Genomic DNA, 15,133 nt, shown 5'->3' with positions numbered 1-15,133 from the left:
GACACATCCAGTTCAGGACTTGGAGTCTCTACTAATGAGCTGATGAACTGAATCAGGTGTGTTTGATTAAGGAGACATCGGATGCCCATTTTCCACAAGTTGATATGATTCTTTAGGCTCTTCACAAAAAGTGTATAAAATAATTTGGTTAAACTTATTTAAGGGGTTAGTTCACCCAAAACCAAAACATGTCCCTTTAAATGTTAATGAGCTCTGCTGACCCCGCCCCTCTCTTCTGTGGTGTGAAGAGGAATTCTCTGCGCATATATCAGCGGAAAGGCAATTTACTGATTCATTTAAAAAATTGAGATTTGATCTGATTTGAGAAAGGGGTTATTATTTGGGGAGATAACAGAAAAAAATTAGATTTTTATATATTTTTATATCATTATTTTTTATCATTATAGGGTGATTGTGTACACACTCTGCCAACACACATTTATGTTCAAACAACATGTAAAAGTGAATTTTGCATCTGATGATCCAATTCAAGTTTAGTTTAGTCCTGAGAACTGTATTAAACTCACTCCGTCTCTTCCATGAAAACAGCGGTAGAAAAACAAAGTGTGTGTATTTATTTATTTATTTATTTCATGTAAACATGGTAAATATATAACCTTTATGATTTACGATGCTGATGACTGTTGAAAATGGTATATTGAGTAATGACTCAAATGAATCATCCGAACTAACTGATTCAGTAATATGAATCTGATTTGGAAGCGTGTGTTTCATGATTTCTTCAGGTTGTTCATGTGCATCACTGCATTAACGAGATCCCTGTGAAGCACTCTTCTCTGCTCATTTCACTGCTGTACTGTGATGCAGGACAGGAAGAAGTGCCTGGGTGGAGAAAAGTGTTTCTGTGTGACGGATTGATGAAAAATCAGAGTTAAAGAGGCGAAGTGAGTTATTACGCTCTGATGAAACATTATGAAGATGGTTTTTCTTTAAAATAATCTTCAGTCCATCAGCAGAAGTGATGAAAGTGTCTGTAAATCTGTTTCTGCTGGTTTGTGTTTGGTTTTAAGAGCCGTACGGTTCGCTGTTATATCTCAGAAATCTGGCGCTGATAACTTCACGTGTGTTAAAAAGTTATAAAATAAATGCTGGGCTCAGAGATTGTGTTTTCTCAAGAATGGAGAACGACCATGAATGTGTGTGTGTGTGTGTGTGTGTGTGATAGAGAGAGTCTAAGCAGTTATCAGCTCTCTCCATTTCTCATGTTCTCCTGATAACACACATATCTGTGACAGATCATCCACACACACACACACACACACACACACACACACACACACACACACACACACACACACACACAGAGACAAACACACACACATAGAGAGACAAACACACACACAGGAAGTAGGTAGTTAACCACATTACCCAAAGCGCTTGTGATGGATGCTACTGTTTTTATAAGGGTCAAAGGTCACCCGGTGCCCCTTCTAAGAAGATGGATGAGATGTGTTTGGAACAGCTAGACTATTAATACATATTCTATATAAAATAATATTGAATATATAAACAATATTCTATATAAAAGAATACTGTATAATCTGATGAGTTTTTTTAAATCTATAATAAAGGTGTTATACATTTCAATCTCTCTCTCTCCCTCCCTCCCTCTCTCTCTCTCTCTCTTTCCCCCTCTCTCTCTCTCTCCCTCTCTCTTTCTCTCTCTCTCTCTCTCTCTCTCTCTCGTGTCTCGTGTTCGTCCTCTGAGGTTTGTGATGGTAAATGATCAGGGGATTGTGTAACTCGAGTCGTTTGGGTTCCTGTAATTACTGCCCATTACGAACTCAATCCCACTAATTCTGCGCGTGGCCGTCTTCTCGTCTGCAGCTCTGAGAATTACACAACTTTGTGTCCCGTCTCACTGGAATCTACTGAGCATCTTTCCATCACACTTTTAGCAGGGGATCGTTTTAGTGGCCTGTAAACTGGAGGAGGTTTTTAATGGCGTTTCTGAGCAACTAAAGCGTTTTACATTAAGAATATGAAGCCTGTTGTGTCATTTATCTGGGTTCCCTCTCTTCCATTTGTCTCTCTGCGTGTCCTTCTCCTGGTTTTGTGAGCAAACAGCAGCTCTGAGAGAAACTAATGGCAGAGGAGCTGCAGAACGCTGGTTCTGCAATAAACTCTCACACAAATGGCACTTTCTACAAATAAGGTGCAAATTGGTGTCTTATTTCTTTTTGTAAAGCAATAAAGGCACTGATCCTGTGTTCTTTGGAGTAGGGAAATATATGTTCGGACGTGTTGGATAAATAATTACCTGACATAAAAGAAACCATGAACACAGTTTGTGTGAGGTGTGCTGTCTGCAAACACATCAAGGTCTGCATTTCTAGAAAATGGTGTTTTTGGTCTGTGCCACTTAAATAAATATGAAAAATCACATTTTTATTTTATTTTTAGTTGTAATAATATTTTCACAGATTATTGTACTTTGGAGAAAGTAAATGCATCAGTCATTATTCTGTTAAATTAATTTTCAGTTTATTGTAGGTTTATTTTTGATTACGCAACTAGGACATTTCCCTCCATTAAAACTAGTTCATAAAATTAACAAAGTCAAGTCAAGTCACCTTTATTTATATAGCGCTTTAAACAAAATACATTGCGTCAAAGCAACTTAACAACATTCATTAGGAAAACAGTGTGTCAATAATGCAAAATGAAAGTTAAAGGCAGTTCATCATTGAATTCAGTGATGTCATCTCTGTTCAGTTAAATAGTGTCTGTGCATTTATTTGTGATCAAGTCAACGATATCGCTGTAGATGAAGTGACCCCAACTAAGCAAGCCAGAGGTGACAGCGGCAAGGAACCGAAACCTCATCGGTGACAGAATGGAGAAAAAAACCTTGGGAGAAACCAGGCTCAGTTGGGGGGCCAGTTCTCCTCTGACCAGACGAAACCAGTAGTTCAATTCCAGGCTGCAGCAAAGTCAGATTGTGCAGAAGAATCATCTGTTTCCTGTGGTCTTGTCCTGGTGCTCCTCTGAGACAAGGTCTTTACAGGGGATCTGTATCTGGGGCTCTAGTTGTCCTGGTCTCCGCTGTCTTTCAGGGATGTAGAGGTCCTTTCTAGGTGCTGATCCAGCATCTGGTCTGGATACGTACTGGATCCGGGTGACTGCAGTGACCCCCTGATCTGGATACAGACTGGATCTGGTGGCTACGGTGACCTCGGAATAAGAGAGAAACAGACTAATATTAGCGTAGATGCCATTCTTCTAATAATGTAGCAAGTACATCGGGTGTTATGGGAAGTGTTCCTGGTTCCGATTTACCTAATTAATGCAGCCTAAAAATAATTTAACAGATTTGGATATTAAAAGCATATTAATATGTTATGTGTAAGCCAGGTTAAAGAGATGGGTCTTTAATCTAGATTTAAACTGCAAGAGTGTGTCTGCCTCCCGAACAATGTTAGGTAGGTTATTCCAGAGTTTAGGCGCCAAATAGAAAAAGGATCTGCCGCCCGCAGTTGATTTTGATATTCTAGGTATTATCAAATCGAGTTTTAAGAACGTTGCGGACATAGAGGGTTACAATGTAAAAGGTGCTCATTCAAATACGGAGTTGCTAAACCATTCAGGGATTTATAAGTAATAAGAAATATTTTAAAATCTATACGATGCTTGATAGGGAGCCAGTGCAGTGCTGACAGGACCGGGCTAATATGGTCATACTTCCTGGTTCTAGTAAGAACTCTTGCTGCTGCATTTTGGACTAGCTGTAGTTTGTTTACTAAGCGTGCAGAACAACCACCCAATAAAGCATTACAATAATCTAACCTTGAGGTCATAAATGCATGGATTAACATGTCTGCATTTGACATTGAGAGCATAGGCCGTAATTTCGATATATTTTGAGATGGAAAAATGCAGTTTTACAAATGCTATAAACATGGCTTTCTAAGGAAAGATTGCGATCAAATAGCACACCTAGGTTCCTAACTGATGACGAAGAATTGACAGAGCACCCATCAAGACTTAGACAGTGTTCTAGGTTATTAGTTTTTAGGTCCTATAATTAACACCTCTGTTTTTTTCAGAATTTAGCAGTAAGAAATTACTCATCATCCAGTTTTTTATATTGACTATGCATTCCATTAGTTTTTCAAATTGGTGTGTTTCACCGGGCTGCGAAGAAATATAGAGCTGAGTATCATTAGCATAACAGTGAAAGCTAACCCCATGTTTCCTGATGATATCTCCCAAGGGTAACATATAAAGCGTGAAGAGTAGCGGCCCTAGTACTGAGCCTTGATGTACTCCATACTGCACTTGTGATCGATATGATACCTCTTCATTCACTGCTACGAACTGATGGCGGTCACATAAGTACGATTTAAACCATGCTAATGCACTTCCATTGATGCCAACAAAGTGTTCAAGTCTATGCAAAAGAATGTTGTGGTCAATTGTGTCAAACGCAGCACTAAGATCCAATAAAACTAATAGAGAGACACAACCACGATCAGATGATAAGAGCAGATCATTTGTAACTCTAAGAAGAGCAGTCTCAGTACTATGATACGGTCTAAATCCTGACTGGAAATCCTCACATATACCATTTTTTCTCTAAAAAGGAATATAATTGTGAGGATACCACCTTTTCTAGTATCTTGGACAGAAAAGGGAGATTCGAGATTGGTCTATAACTAGTTCTTTGTGTTGTTTTTTTTAAATTTTTTTTTTATGAGAGGCTTAATAACAGCCAGTTTGAAGGTTTTGGGGACATATCCTAATGACAATGAATTAATAATATTCAGAAGAGGATCTATGACTTCTGGAAGCACATCTTTTAGGAGCTTAGATGGTATAGGGTCTAACATACATGTTGGTTTAGATGATTTAACAAGTTTATACAATTCTTCCTCTCCTATAGTAGAAAATGAGTGGAACTGTTCCTCAGGGGGTCTATAGTGCACTGTCTGATGTGATACTGTAGCTGACGGCTGAATGGTTACAATTTTATCTCTAATAGTATTGATTTTAGAAGTAAAGTAGTTCATAAAGTCATTACTGCTGTGATGTTGGGAAATGTCAACACTTGTTGAGGCTTTATTTTTCGTTAATTTAGCCACTGTATTGAATAAATACCAGGGGTTATGTTTGTTTTCTTCTAAAAGAGAATAAAAGTAATCGGATCTAAATACCTCTAGTTTTGTTTTCGTACAGCTGTGCCCCATTTTTCGGGCTGCTCTCTTTAGGGTGCGAGTATGCTCATTATACCATGGTGTCATACTGGTTTCCTTAACCTTCCTTAAGCGTAAATGAGCAACTGTATTTAGGATATTATTATTGCAAAGATAGTATATTATTATATTATAAAAAATAATGTAGTCAAGTTAATTAGTTAATCATATTTTCCCAATTGTTTTTTTTTTTTATCTTTAGCTTAAACACTGAGCCCATTATTCTAATATAATTCTATGATTTTTTCATGAATTTAAAATCATGAAAACATGAAATCCAAATTGACTCTTAAACTTAATACAGGTTTTTGCATTACAATTCATCATAACAGAGTCAGTGAGAAACTGTTTTATGTGAGTAATCTGAGCCGACGACCCCTTCAGAAAGAGTTTCTCCTGCTGTAATTCAAGAAGATTATGATGCCAGCGGAGAAAGATGCACAGGTTCATGTTTCCATGCTTCAGAAATAGCCAGCGGCTCGTCCATCGAGTGTCCACACGTCATGTTATCTGGATGACTTTACTATACAGCAGCGGCTCACCTACAGATAGCAGGGAATAATGCTGTAATGTTCTCCAGCATCAGACAGGACTGATGAATGCCCCCTGTGTTTACTCGCTCTCGCGCAGCTTTCATCTGTTAACAGCTCTTTGTTTCTGCGGAGCGTGAGGGAATCGGTTTGATCTGCTGTCTGATGAAATGCTTTTCCCACCTTGTGCCATGTTTGATAAACTCTCTCATTACCTGTTTAACGTCTGGATTCTGTCCAGACTCCCATCAGGTTAGGCCTTCACACAAACCAAACACAGGCCTTTATAAACTATAGAGCGGCCGATACAGAGCTGAGGGTGGATTGTGTTTCATCAGCATGTCCAATTAGAAACAAAGCAGAGATCTGTGAAAACAGACCTGCATTTCTACTGACTCCAGAGAATGTTAGCATATACCCTCCTAACAAAGAAGCACTGTAAAATAAAATAAAATTTATGGCATAAAAATGGCAGCTTTGGTTGCCTGAAGTTTCCCGTAAAAATACCTTAGCAACATTTTAGGTTTTATGTTTTAACTTAAATTTACAGTTAAATACCGTTATTTCATTAACTGATTTAATGTTAATATACCAACCTATTAAAGTACTGAAATCTGTTTTGTACCTTTGTGATGTACTGATAACCACCAAAAGCAGGTGGTGATGAGAAGAAAGTCACATGATGAAGCAAAGCCCATCACAAGGAGCTTTTAAATAATAACATATATAGAAGGTGCACAGTGCCATTCACACAAACACTTAACACCATCATGACAACACACATGAAACTGAAATAATGCAATAAACATTCATTTAACAACATTAAGTGTAACACAACCCTGATATATGAAACTGTTAAGAAGATCTAAGAAGAAACAGTTATTAAAAAAAAAAAATAAAAACATCAAATTTGAAATGCAGAACAGGGAATTCTGGGAATGTCAATGTACGGCTATTCACTGTAAATTATACATGTCTTTTTCACTTCCAAAAATGGTATACTACCGTAAAATTGCATGTAATGATCAATACAGTTGTTCACTGTATATAGTAGGGGAATTTACCATAAACCATTTAACAGAATTTTACTGTAGCATTTTTTACTGAATTCAGTCATTTTTTACAGTGTGTGTTCTATTAACGTTTAGCTAACGTTCAGTATGCTATAAAACTGTTATATCTGAATGTTCTCTGAACGTTCTAAACATCCAGTATTTGACCAGTTTTTGTAGTTGTGCTTTAATGTTAACGAAACGTTACATTTTATCATTTTACAAACATTAATACAACTTATAACTTTGAAATGATCTCAGAAGAATCAGGAAAAAAGTAGTTAAATAAAAAAAAAATGATTAAAAACACTGTTTCAGAAACATTCCGTGTGTTATGTACTGTATAAGTAACATTTTTTGCTCATGTTTTGAGAATATTAATAAAGACCAGGTAACTTTCTATTAATGTTACTGAAGGTAACCTTGAGAGAACCTTTCCAGAATGTTCTGAGATTATTCCCTGTACCCATAAACAAACATGTTGCTTTATTGACAATTATGACTCTTATAAGTAGTTTTGAGAAGTAGTTTTATCAACATGAAAACAAAAGTACAGTATTTTAATAAATTATGAACTGAATTAGTTGCAGTGTTATTTTAGTATCATTTTATTTTCACTTTTCACTTTTTCAATTTTAGTTAAAGTTTTGGTAATTCAGATTTCTTTTATCTTTATCTCTCTTTTATTGATTTTATTATATTTTATATGTTTACTTTTTATTAGATATTTTGCATTTGAAACTAATGGAAATTATTATTATTATTATTACTTTTGTATGTTTTATTTCAAGCACACACACTTATTCATTTATTTATTTTCTCTCCCTTAGAGAATGCACATCTAAATTCAAGTATTTTATTATTAAAGATTGTGTAAGCATATTGCATATTGTAATTGGAGTGTTAAACTAATGACAGATTATGTTGTATGAAAATACATAAATACTAATAGTGCCTATATGTTCTCATGGTCTTGTATGGCCAATAAAAGCATTAAAAACAATAGAAGATATTGAGAAATAGTCTCTCTGAACAGCACTTTTGGCCTCTGCTACATGATAACCCTGGTTTGTTGTCTGAGGTTTAGGGGCTGGTTTGAGTCAGAAGCTCCTCTGGTTTGGTGTGAGTGTGTGGGATGGATCCATCTCTGTGCGTCTGATCCGTGGTCAGCGGTGTGTGTGTGTGTGTGAGTGTGTGTCGCAGGCTGAAACTCCAGCAGTCAGCAGTCCTCCGGTAGCTGATGTGCTCGTGTGATTTATTGCTCTCACCGCTCACAAGAAAGTACAATTTTCCAGCCAGCTGCAAAACAATAATTCATTACGATGCCCTTTCCGCGATAGGAAGCTGTTAGCGGAGCAGGTCTCTGCTGCTAAAATGATGTTGATAAATGTGTGATCAGCGCAGGTAACCGCTTTAACACTCGTCTGCTCCCACTGAGCTCCACATATTACACACACACCCCCCATGATTCAGTGATAAAGAGATTACTGACAGCTCCCTCTGCTCTGAGTGTGTGTGTGTGTGTGTGTGTGTCGAGCACCTTCAGATTTCTAATAAGAACATCTCAGATTAACGTGTTGCTCAGTTTTGTTATGAATCACGGATCAACTGTAAAAACTAATAACATTTTTACAAAAACAAACAAATGTTCCTGTTGTTTCTTCCTGTCACATGTGGTCATAATTCAGCCCTCAATCAAAAGAAAAGCTAAGTTATTATATTTTGCATTTGTTTTTAAATATATTTATGAAATAAGAAAATATGATCATATTTGCAAGAAAATTTATTTTTATAAGCATAACACTATTTTTATTTCCTCCTTAATTTTATAATTATTATTATTATTATTTTTTTTTTTTTGCCAGTATGACATTATTTTCATTGCATGTAGGCACATTTACTTCACATTAACAGATGTGATGTTTTACTTTTTGAATTTCTGTAAAATTAGTCTAATTTTATTAGCCTAAATTAATGTCAGTACAACAAATATTGCTCTGATATTTCAATATTTTACAATTGTACCATTCAAAAGTAAGTAAGTAAGGATTTTCTTTTAAGTAATACATAGTTTTATCCATCAAGGTTGCATTAAAATTATTAAAAGTGAGAGTAAAGACATTTTTAATGTTACAAAAGATTTATATTCCAGAGAAATGCTTTTCTTTTGAACTTTCTATTCATCTGTGAATCCTAAAACCTAAAAAATATATATATATATATCACGGTTTTCACAAAAATATTGTGCAGCACAACTGTGTTCAACATTGATAATCAGAAATGTTTCTTGAGCAGTAAATGATTTCTGAAGATCATGTGACACTGAAGACTGGAGGAATGATGCTGAAAATACAGCGGAGCATCACAGAAATAAATTACACTTTAACAGAGATTCCCACAGAAATCATCTATTTTAAATTGAAATAATTCACAATTTTACTGTATGTTTAGCAGCCTCGGTGAGCAGAAAAGACACAAACAAACAGTTTTGAACCAAAACTAACTTAAATAAATAAAGTCAGAATGCAGAAACACAGAACTTTATAGGGTCCTAATAAAAGGTTTCATTCAAAGCACAAACAAACACAACACTGGCTCTGAATCTTCAACATCATCTGTGGTTTCAGCATTTCGAACTCTACAAACTTCTGTCTTCTTTCTAATGTTACAATTGTCATTTTTTTGTTTTTGACTCTTGATTTGTTATTTTGTTGTATGATGTAAGTGTCCAAACACTTGTGACTGCCTTATCTGGACGTGTGTGTGTGTGTGTGTGTGTGTGTGTTTGTACACACTCTGTATCAGCGTATCGTCAGATTATAAGGAAACTAATTAACTCAAAGCCTTTGAACAGGGAGTTTGGAAATCCCGTCTTTCCTCGTCCCTAGTGTTCATCTCTCTGTCGCTCCTCAGAGACGTGAAGAGTCACATTACATCCGTCAGATGAACACATACAGTAACCTTCTCATGGGTGTGCAGAGGATGCTCTGCGGTGAATGGGTGCCGTCAGGATGAGAGTCCAAACAGCTGATAAAAACATCACAATAATCAACTCCAGTCCATCAGTTAACATCTGGAGACAATAAATCCATAAATGAATCCAATGTCATAGTTATTTCTGTTTATTTTAACAACACACTAACAATATCAGGGTTAGTGTTTGGGATTGTCTCTATTCATTATAGTTGACTTAATAACATCAATAGATGTCTGTGATATTTACTCAATTAAACGTGTGAGTGTGTGTGTGTGTGTGTGTGTGTGTGTGTGTGTGTGATGTACTGTGTGCTGTGACATATCATTAGAGAACAGGACGGCTCAAACTTTTCATCTCATTATCACAGACGTGTCTCGTCTCATTCTCACAGAGAAACTCTTTAATTTGCTCAAACTGCAGCAGTGATGTAAATCTACAAAAGTTCACTCCTGTTCAAGACACAAGTGAAGCACAGAGATGGAGACATTTTTATTTAAAACACAAAACAGTGAGACTGACTGAAGAAAAACATATCTGTAGGATTGTAAGAATGTATATTAGAAAATAACAGCTTATATAAACACAGCTAAATATACAGTTAGGTCCATATATATTGAGCAGAAGAGACTTATTTAATACAAAAACATTACAAAATCTTACAAACCCCACACTTTTGAGCAGTAGATTACAATCAGTCAGCTCTTCTGTTTTACTACAAGTTGTCGCACAAAATAAACATGAATGAACAGCAGAAGGCATGTTGAAAGATACAATACATCTTACTGATATGTCTTACCTCTTATATAATCAACAAACCAGTGTTTCATTCATGTAAAGATGTCAATACAACATTTCATAAAGCAGATACCTAATGTCACATGTGCCTTAGGAAAGTTGTCCAGCGTTCAGAGTTGCTTAGCTAAAAAAAAAACAAAGAAAAAACCTCAGAGAGGAGATTATTTCCTTAACTGTTAATAATTAATGATTGTCATCAGCCTTGAAGACAAGTTCATAAGAAAAATATCTTGTGTGCAATTTAAAACACTGTTAAGCTTTACTTTAAGCTGTACAGCATTTTTATTTCTGTGTGAATATCATAGGCTATAAGTAAGTAGTAGTTTGATAATGATTATAAAATGTATATAATAAGTTTTGGGTATTTTATTTTTTATTTTAATCCTAATATTATATTAATGTACCAAATGAGAGAATTCCTTTCCAGTTTACAACATAGTTGATTTTTGCCCTTAAGAAAAATGCATATGTACCTGAAATATTTACAAATCAGTCTCTATCATATCATATCATATGATATTGTATACCATGAAACAATGAAATTGGGATACTTTCTAAATCTCAATCCTACATTAACTACCGTAATGCAGACATAGTGTAAAAAGACACTGTACACATATATGTGAGTGTGTGTAAACTTGAGATTTGTGAGGTTGTATGTATATGTTTGATTTGTAAGAGCATGTGTGTGTGTGTGTGTGTGTGTTGGAGCTTGGCTGGAGTTCAGTGTTTTTGGCGTAAGTGTCGATTGCAGCTTGTTGGCAGCGTGTTTCTCTGCCGACTAAATCAGAGAGGAATGACCTATTTACTCACTGATCACCATGGGAATGAGCGGCTCACAACCAATCAAAACCAGCGTCACCAAGTCTGTTCACCACGGCAACGTGGAGTCGGTTTGAAGGGTTGGCTCAAATCATGAAGGGGCGGGGCCTGTTTGACTTCAGCTGCCACACCCACTTCAGATGATGAGCACTGCAAGTTTTTCATCTCTCATTCTCTGCACAGCCACCTAATTAAGAAAGCCTGACTCATTTACATGGAGATGTTTGATCTAAATTACACTCCAAACCGCACCAAATTGGGTTCATCTGTGAATGTGAAATGTTGTTTTCCTTCCCTCGAAACCTCCCTCTCTCTGGCAGTTGCTCTGGGGGCTCGTGTTCAAATGATGAGAGAGATTATGGGTTTTAGTGTTCTCATGAGACACACACACACACACTCAAGGATTTAGGATATTTGACACTCCCCATATTGACCCTGTAGATTCATGCCTTAAATGACACTATTTAGCATTAATCTATAGGGCCTGGTTTAAAGTATACTAGTAAAAAAAAAATCTATTTATAAACTATAAGTGAATATAATTACATAAAACAAAGATGCCCAAACCCTAACCCATGGGTCAGATGACCTTTGACCTTTATTTTAAATATGTGTTTAGTTTTATGATTTTTTATTTCACTTTAAGTTTTTGTTATTTTATTATTTCACCTTAAACTACATTTTGTATTAATTTTTATTTCATATATATATATATAATTTTTTTTCTTCAGTTTATGTTAATATCAAGTAACATTTTTTGATAGTTAGGCTTCAAATTTAGTTTTAACAATAACAACCCTGTAATATTTATTTATTTATTTAAATGTTGAGAAAATACTATTTTTTAAGTAATATATATAAAGGTGCTGGTCATATAATTAAGAATATCACCAAAAAGTTGATTTATTTCACTAATTCCATTCAAAAAGTGGAACTTATATTACATTATTACATTCATTCATTACACACAGACTGATATATTTCAAATGATTATTTCTTTTAATTTTGATGATTATAACTGACAACTAAGGAAAATCCCAAATTCAGTATCTCAGGAAATTAGAATATAATTTAAGACCAATACAAAGAAAGGTTTTTTAGAAATCTTGCCCAACTGAAAAGTATGAAAATGAAAAGTATGAGCATGTACAGCACAGCACATCACTTACTCTGATAGTGGCCTTCAGCTCTTCTGCATTCTTGGGTCTGGCATATCACATCTTCCTCTTCACAATACCCCATAGATTGTGTATGGGGTTACGGTCAGGCGAGTTTGCTGGTCAATTAAGAACAGGGATACCATGGTCCTTAAACCAGGTACTGGTAGCTTTGGCACTGTATGGGTCAGATATGATTATTGATGGTCAGACGTTGATGAACAGGTGACTGATGATCACATATTGGGCTCATTTTGTCTAATTACACATCTACCGATCCTGTCCTGAAGGATTCATGAGTTCTGAGAGATCAGCCACGTTTCCACATTGTGTTTGTGTGGCTGGGAGGATCCAGACATAAATAAAAAATAAATCAGCATCTGGCTTGTGTTGTGCGACAGCGTTGGTAGAAGTTATTGTCTCTCATACTGTAAATAATGTGTGTGTGTGTGTGTGTGTGATCCAAACCCATCTGGACCGCCGTGTCTGGATTGACCCTCATAAGTTTGCTGAGTGCTGAAATCTGCATGTGCTGAATTTCACATTTAAATTGAGGACACGAGAGCAATGCCACACACACACACACACACACACACACACACACACACACACACTCATTTACACGCTGCATTTGTCATTTAATTGATACCTTTTACTTTCCAGGACAACAGTCCTCATAAACACTTTGAATCCATTTGGATGTGCTCTGCTAAAGTGCCTGTATCTTTACGATAAAACGACAATTTATTTTACACGCCCATAACAGCCGGCCGAGGCGCGACGGCCAATGTCCACGTGTGTGGAATAAAATAAAATAAATCTTTATGAGCACCCATCGGGATCTCCAGACATTAAACTTTGTGTTTTTTTTTGTGTTTTATGATTTGATGAGTCACAGGAGCGCGAGGTTTTCCTGTCATTGAGGAGGAGAAACTTGTAAAGCGATGCTCGGCTCCTGTGACCCGCTTCAGTCGAAAGCGCTTTGTTGTGGTCAGACGAATGTTTTACTGGAGACGCATGAGCCGATGCGGCCTGGTACCAATATCAGCCGCGTATAAACATCAGATAGAGATGATGTGGTCAGAGCAGTCGGAGACGTTAAGAGTACCTTCAAACGCACTTTCAGTTCTTACTTTAGCTTTGTGGTTGAGTTTGGCAAATTCTTCGCTTAATTCAGCACAGTCTTGCATTATAGGACAAGAAATATGACTGACTTTCTCTTGGGGGTGCTTCAGATGTTTAGCAGAACATTCACACTGATATTTTCTATATAATTAATAGACAAGACAGAAAAACACCACAAAGTGACATTAAAGTAGTTCAGACAAGTTAACAAGAACAAATTAAAACTAAAGTGGTTTATTAAAGTAGCTCTCAAATCATATTTGTCCATCTGCATGTTCTCTTTGTGTTTAGCATCATATGAAAACTATGAAGACGTATTCAGAAGACTTCAGAGGTTATGCCCTAAAGTTTGTGGTTAGTGATGCATTTTTCTATTTCAGAAATGAACACTTTTATTAATCAAAGATGCATTAAACTGATGAAAAGTGACAGTAAAGACATGTATAATGTTACAGCAGATTTATATTTGAAATACAAGCTGTTCTTTAGAACTTTCTATTCCTCCGTGAATCCCGGACAATAAAATGTATCACAGTCTCCACAAAAACACTGGGCAGCACAACTGTTTCAGCAAATACAATTATATTTTACCGTATATTCACATAGAAACATTATTTTAAATGGTAATAGAAGTTTTGCATTTTTACTGTTTTTACTGTATTTTTTGATCAAATAAATGCAGCCTCAGTGAACAGAAAAGACTTCTTTCAAAAACTCTTGTGTAGGAGTGTAGATGCAGCACAGTGGCCAGAAACATCTGTCTGGTGCATGTGAACATACACCAACTATTAATAAATATAGAGCAAACAGAACGCAAGAATGCATCCGCAGCCGTTTTTTGATTCTTGTGTTCTTGGACCATGACGTCTCTGGCCACTCTCTACAGACAGAAGACAGTAAGACCGAACAGAAGCAGTGCTGGAGTGTGTGTGTGTGTGTGTGTGTGTCATGTTATCTCCTCTGAAGGCCTTGCCATGTTTCTGGCCTGTGTGATTCCTGTGGCTGTAATTGCTGGACCTGAGAGACTCCAAAATGATTTTGTGTGTGTGTTTGAGAGTGAGGCATAAATAGGGTTTGACAGCGGATTAGAGGTGTTTGGCGAGTATCTGTGTGTGTTTGAGTGTGTCAGGTACAATAAGAGCAGGTCGACTCTCTCCTGGAGACTGAGATAATACCTGGAATAAGCTCGGGCTCTGGACACAGTTCAGTCCGGCTGCAGAACACAGCCAGGCCAGGTTTTCACAGCAAACACAAACACTGAGATTAAACGGCATATGTGTTGTCATCAGTCCGCTGTTTAATCAATATTGAAAAGAATATAGTAAAAAATGCTGATGAAGTTAAAATAATTGATAGATCTAAATGAATACAGTTGAACGTTTTTCCTTTGTGGTTTTCACATACAGACGACAACCGTCAAAACGATCCCTGTTTACACAGATCCGCGAAAAACAACTAAAAA

The sequence above is a fragment of the Carassius carassius genome, chromosome 17 (genome assembly GCF_963082965.1).
Source record: "Carassius carassius chromosome 17, fCarCar2.1, whole genome shotgun sequence".
Taxonomy (NCBI): Eukaryota; Metazoa; Chordata; class Actinopteri; order Cypriniformes; family Cyprinidae; genus Carassius; species Carassius carassius.
This window is presented reverse-complemented; position numbering follows the sequence as displayed.